The sequence below is a fragment of the Gekko japonicus genome, unplaced genomic scaffold (genome assembly GCF_001447785.1).
Source record: "Gekko japonicus isolate JY-2015 unplaced genomic scaffold, Gekko_japonicus_V1.1 scaffold1225, whole genome shotgun sequence".
Taxonomy (NCBI): Eukaryota; Metazoa; Chordata; class Lepidosauria; order Squamata; family Gekkonidae; genus Gekko; species Gekko japonicus.
In genome coordinates this window covers 539660-545963 of record NW_015170312.1, presented here as the reverse complement: position 1 = coordinate 545963, position 6304 = coordinate 539660, and positions in this window count along the sequence as shown.

The following is a 6304-nucleotide window of genomic DNA, read 5'->3' as shown; positions in this document are numbered from 1 at the left end:
ATTACACCGTAGGAGCATTGGCGCAGCATAGGCACAGATCTTGAATCAGGTGGCCCACCTGCCACCCAATAACCATATGCCCCCAGCCCACCAAGAAGTGGCAACCCCCTCCCTCCAGAGCCATGTGGGTGCCAGCTGCTGTGTGGTCCCCTTGCCACCCAGTGGTGAGAGCCTTGCTGACAGCTCCTGACCTAGACATGTCTTTGAAGTTGGCTCTACCCCCAGGCCCCTTAAGGGAGTCCCAGAACCAGGGGATGCAGGCAGACAGGCACCGCCTCCCGAACCAAAAGGATCTGTCCCATGCCCAAACTGTCTAAAGCTGTGACAGTAATGAATAGGCTTGCCAAGTCCCCCCGGGGGGAAGGGAAACCCCCGCCCCAGAGGCCCGTTCCCCACCACCGGCGGATCAGGCCTCGGGGGGAACCTCACCCCCAAAGCATGGGACATGCCCGGTGTCAGCAATTCACCCAGAAGTGAAGCAGCCACGCCGGGGGCGGGGGGCGGTCATCCGAGGGAAAACTCTATGTTTTCCCCTCGGATGACCGCAGCCCCGCCCCCGGTGCACCCGACGCGGCCGCGTCACTTCCGGGTAACGTGCTCGCGGCGTGCACGGGCTTCGTGCACATGTGCATGCTCCCGGAGCAATCCGGGAGTCCCCCGCTGTGGCTTACGGTAGGACTTGGCAACCCTAGTAATGAAGGAAAACACACCAACAAACGAACAGTAACATATCCCATGTCATCCCAATTGCAGGGAGGGAGGGTGGGTGCGAAAGCCACAGCGATCAGAGGCCTGGTGAAGAGAGGTTCCTGGCTATGTAGGTGATGGGTGCACAGGTAAAGCCCACCAGCCTCACCTGCCCTGGACCCATGTAGGGTTTTGGCAGCCATTGCTGCCAACCCAGCCTCCAGCCTGACCTTGTAGCCATGTAGCCTCCCTGCCCCCCACAGAGTCCTGGGACTACAAAGTGGTGATGGGGTAAGTCATGGCTGCATCTCGTCATAAATAGCAGTTTGCACAATACATAAATTAAAGTCATCCTCATTTGGGAAACTTAAATACGGCAACCCTATATTTTAGCAGCTTCATCTGCTGCATAGGTTGTGTCCCTTCTTGGTGACCAGGGAAGTCATCACGCTTCCCTGTGTCACAGTAACTTCCACACTTCAGTATTATGAGTGATGCACGTTATGTGAGGCTACCCATGAAGGCAACTTGAACCAGTGGTGGATTAACCATTAAAGCCCTCAGGAAAAGCCTTCACTAGGGTTTCCCTGGCCCAAAGGGAAGGGCTGGTGTGATCTACCTCTGCTGCAAGCCAGAGGTGCAAAGAAGGAGACATCTAGCCTGGCCTCATCCCACCCAGCATGGCAAAGGATGCACCCAGCCTATCCTTCACTGTGTGCCTGGCCCAGGCTCGCCAAGGCCAAGGACATGCCTGACTAGCCTCAGAGTGCTGAGGGATGTGCCTGTCTGGCCCAGCCTCAGAGCAGCAAGGGAAGCACCAGCCCAGCTTCATGGAGGTGAGGGTCACACCCACCAGCCTCACAGCAGCCAGCCTGTTAAGTAACACATCCACCCAGCCATACAGCTTGGCCAGACACTTCCTGCATGGGGCTGGCCGAGCAGCCTCTCCTTCCCTTCTTTAGAAAGAAGAGCCAAGGTGGGCTACGGTCAGGGCCCTTTTCCTCTCCTAATCTCTCTCTGATGTGGACATTTCAAACAGTGCAAAAGTTCTGCACCCCATCCCTACGTTTCCTCACTAAATTTTCATTTGCTTAATTTCCTTAAGACATTGACTTCTACTCCCAGCAGCGCGACACCACAGAACACTGCCTTCATTTCACCAGCAACTAAATGATTGTTAAATATGACAGGTGGCCAGAATGTTCGTATCAAGGTAGGAGGTTATATTCTTGGCTAGGCTGTGTGGTATATTTATTGTATACATATACATTACATATGGAACAGTCTGTGCCTCCCCTAGTATCTGTGTGATTTAGTTTGGTCCTATTGGGTGGAGCTCTTGTTTCAGTTTCCAGTTTTGTATGTTTGCTGAAGTTGTTGGTTGTTGCTGTTGTCTTCTTGCAAGTAAACGGCTGATGTTTTGAGCCAGCTTGACTTTTGAGCCAGCTTGACCTGAGAACGGGTGCCTGACTGAGTACTCTAACCTGGGAACCCACAGCCAAAGGGGGGGCATTATAGGCTGAAGGGGAAGAAGTTTTTTGCAGCTACATTGGTTTGTTTCTCTAGCAGTAATGTTGGATCCAGTATAACCCCAAGGCTCTTAACTGAGTGTCAGCTGAACTCCATTGAAAGTAGGAAACATATTTCCGTTCAAGACCTCTGCCTTCCTAAGGATTACCTCTGCCTTTCCAGTGTTTAGTTTAAATTTATTCACTCTTAACACAACAGCGGGAAAACTCTATGTTTTCCCCTCGGATGACCGCAGCCCCGCCCCCGGTGCACCCGACGCGGCCGCGTCACTTCTGGGTAACGTGCTCGCGGCGTGCACGGGCTTCGTGCACATGTGCATGCTCCCGGAGCAATCCGGGAGTCCCCCGCTGTGGCTTACGGTAGGACTTGGCAACCCTAGTAATGAAGGAAAACACACCAACAAACGAACAGTAACATATCCCATGTCATCCCAATTGCAGGGAGGGAGGGTGGGTGCGAAAGCCATAGCGATCAGAGGCCTGGTGAAGAGAGGTTCCTGGCTATATAGGTGATGGGTGCACAGGTAAAGCCCACCAGCCTCACCTGCCCTTGCTGCCATTGCTGCCATTGCTGCCAACCCAGCCTCCAGCCTGACCTTGTAGCCATGTAGCCTCCCTGCCCCCCACAGAGTCCTGGGACTACAAAGTGGTGATGGGGTAAGTCATGGCTGCATCTCGTCATAAATAGCAGTTTGCACAATACATAAATTAAAGTCATCCTCATTTGGGAAACTTAAATACGGCAACCCTATATTTTAGCAGCTTCATCTGCTGCATAGGTTGTGTCCCTTCTTGGTGACCAGGGAAGTCATCACGCTTCCCTGTGTCACAGTAACTTCCACACTTCAGTATTATGAGTGATGCACGTTATGTGAGGCTACCCATGAAGGCAACTTGAACCAGTGGTGGATTAACCATTAAAGCCCTCAGGAAAAGTCCTGGGGGCCTCATAGCCTGGAGGGGCCACTTCAGCCCCAGGGTCACCCTTCACTAGGGTTTCCCTGGCCCAAAGGGAAGGGCTGGTGTGATCTACCTCTGCTGCAAGCCAGAGGTGCAAAGAAGGAGACATCTAGCCTGGCCTCATCCCACCCAGCATGGCAAAGGATGCACCCAGCCTATCCTTCACTGTGTGCCTGGCCCAGGCTCGCCAAGGCCAAGGACATGCCTGACTAGCCTCAGAGTGCTGAGGGATGTGCCTGTCTGGCCCAGCCTCAGAGCAGCAAGGGAAGCACCAGCCCAGCTTCATGGAGGTGAGGGTCACACCCACCAGCCTCACAGCAGCCAGCCTGTTAAGTAACACATCCACCCAGCCATACAGCTTGGCCAGACACTTCCTGCATGGGGCTGGCCGAGCAGCCTCTCCTTCCCTTCTTTAGAAAGAAGAGCCAAGGTGGGCTACGGTCAGGGCCCTTTTCCTCTCCTAATCTCTCTCTGATGTGGACATTTCAAACAGTGCAAAAGTTCTGCACCCCATCCCTACGTTTCCTCACTAAATTTTCATTTGCTTAATTTCCTTAAGACATTGACTTCTACTCCCAGCAGCGCGACACCACAGAACACTGCCTTCATTTCACCAGCAACTAAATGATTGTTAAATATGACAGGTGGCCAGAATGTTCGTATCAAGGTAGGAGGTTATATTCTTGGCTAGGCTGTGTGGTATATTTATTGTATACATATACATTACATATGGAACAGTCTGTGCCTCCCCTAGTATCTGTGTGATTTAGTTTGGTCCTATTGGGTGGAGCTCTTGTTTCAGTTTCCAGTTTTGTATGTTTGCTGAAGTTGTTGGTTGTTGCTGTTGTCTTCTTGCAAGTAAACGGCTGATGTTTTGAGCCAGCTTGACTTTTGAGCCAGCTTGACCTGAGCCAGCTTGACCCGTGTGCCTGACTGAGTACTCTAACCTGGAAACCCACAGCCAAAGGGGGGGCATTATAGGCTGAAGGGGAAGAAGTTTTTTGCAGCTACATTGGTTTGTTTCTCTAGCAGTAATGTTGGATCCAGTATAACCCCAAGGCTCTTAACTGAGTGTCAGCTGAACTCCATTGAAAGTAGGAAACATATTTCCGTTCAAGACCTCTGCCTTCCTAAGGATTACCTCTGCCTTTCCAGTGTTTAGTTTAAATTTATTCACTCTTAACACAACAGCCAGTCAGCGATTTACTGCATTACCAGGAGATTTGGACAAGTGTCTGTCTGTGTGTGTTGTCTGCATAATGCATGACAGCCAACACCCAAACTTTGAATGATTTCAACTAAGTGCTTTACATAAGAGATTGAAGAGCATGGATGATAGAATTGTGCCCTGTGGAACCCCAAAGGATAGGTCCTACACTGATAAGTGGTCTCCCGTGGCAATTCTGTGAGTCTGGTTGATGAGGAATGTTTTGAACCAGTCCAGTGTAATACCCCTGATGCCTATTTCTGCCTTCAAAAAGATGCCTATTTCTGCCTTCAAAAACACTGTATCAAAGGTGGCAGATAAATCCACTAGGAGCAACAAGGAGGCATGGCCTGGTTATTAAAAACAACAGTCTGGAGAGCTACACAACATATTATGATCTAATGTGCTCTAAACATTTCAACACAGAAATAATAGCAAGATTTGCTGGGAAACACTTCTGGTTTTTGCCAGAAGTGATGTCAGGTGCCAGTGCGATGCCCAGCATGCCCCCTATTCTCCCACACACACACTGGCCTTGGAAGTGCAATCGAGAACAGGGGCAAGTGGCAGTGTGAGACCTGGCCTGCCTAGCCCCAGGTCCTAAAGTGCATTAAAGGTAATAACCAGCCCCTCCAGTTGAACCTAGAAGCAAAAGCACTGGTGGAGTTGCTTTACAACCTCACACCATTTAGTAAATGGGTGGTCTCATTTACCCTACCTGAAGCTAATGAGTTGTCTTCTAACATGCACGTCGGTATTAACAAGAAAACAAACTTCAAAGAGGTGAACAAATTTTGACTCCAGTGGCACCCTTAAGACCAACAAAGTTTTATTCAATGTGTAAGCTTTCGTGTCTGAAGAAGTGCGCTTTGCACACTAAGGCTTAAAGGTAAAGGTTCCCTTGCTTGAAAGCCAGTCGAATCCAACTCTAGGGTTGCGGTGCTCATCTCCGTTTCAAAGCCGAAGAGCCAGCACTGCCCGAAGACATTTCCGTGGTCATGTGGCTGGCACGACTAAACACCAAGGCACACAGAATGCTGTTACCTTCCCACTGAAGTGGTACCTATTTATCTACTTGCAATTTCTTGCTTTCGAACTGCTAGGTTGGCAGGAGACACTAAAGCTTACACACTGAATTAAACTTAGTTAGTCTTAAAGATGCCACTGGACTCAAAATTTGTTCTGCTGCTTCAGAGCAACACGCTACCCACCTGAATTTTTCTTCACAGAGCTGTGGCAGTGATGGATGACCTTGTCTTCTCAAACTGACAAGGCATGAAAGTAGCAGATGAAGGGCAAACATGAAAAGGATGGATGTTTCAAAAGAGAGATGATGGATTGTGGATTCTGTTGCGAGCCCATCCAGAACATAAAGTACAGGGTTGCGGGGGGTACCGTATTTCTTAATGTAAAGTTCTAAATATTTAATTCTTTTGAGATACTTGTAAAGGATTGTTCCCAATGTTTCATTTGGCAAGTTTGTTCACCCATGCAGCCCAATTAACGTATGGGAGTAGAAGCAGAAAACCAAGAAGTACCGTCCATTCAGTGTACTTTGATACTTCCATTACCTTTGGGTTGCTCTTATTGTAAATATGAATAATGGCACCTTGGTATCAGTGATCATTTTTATGACCTTTCTATTGGTCTTTGTTGATCTTGCTCTGTATTTGGCAGAGTTTGGGTCGTTTATTATAAACAGCTGCTGACTTCTGCTGTAGAGGATTAAAGTAATGGAGAACCAGTCCCTCATGGTGACTAAATAGAACTTCCATATTCAGAGGCAGGAAATGCCAGAATACCTACACAGGGGGCAACACCAGTGAGAGACCTTAATTTCAGTGCCTTGTAGTTCTTCTAGGAGCATCTGGTGGGCCACTTTGTGAAGCAGAAAGCTGCTAGACTAAATGGACCTCTGATC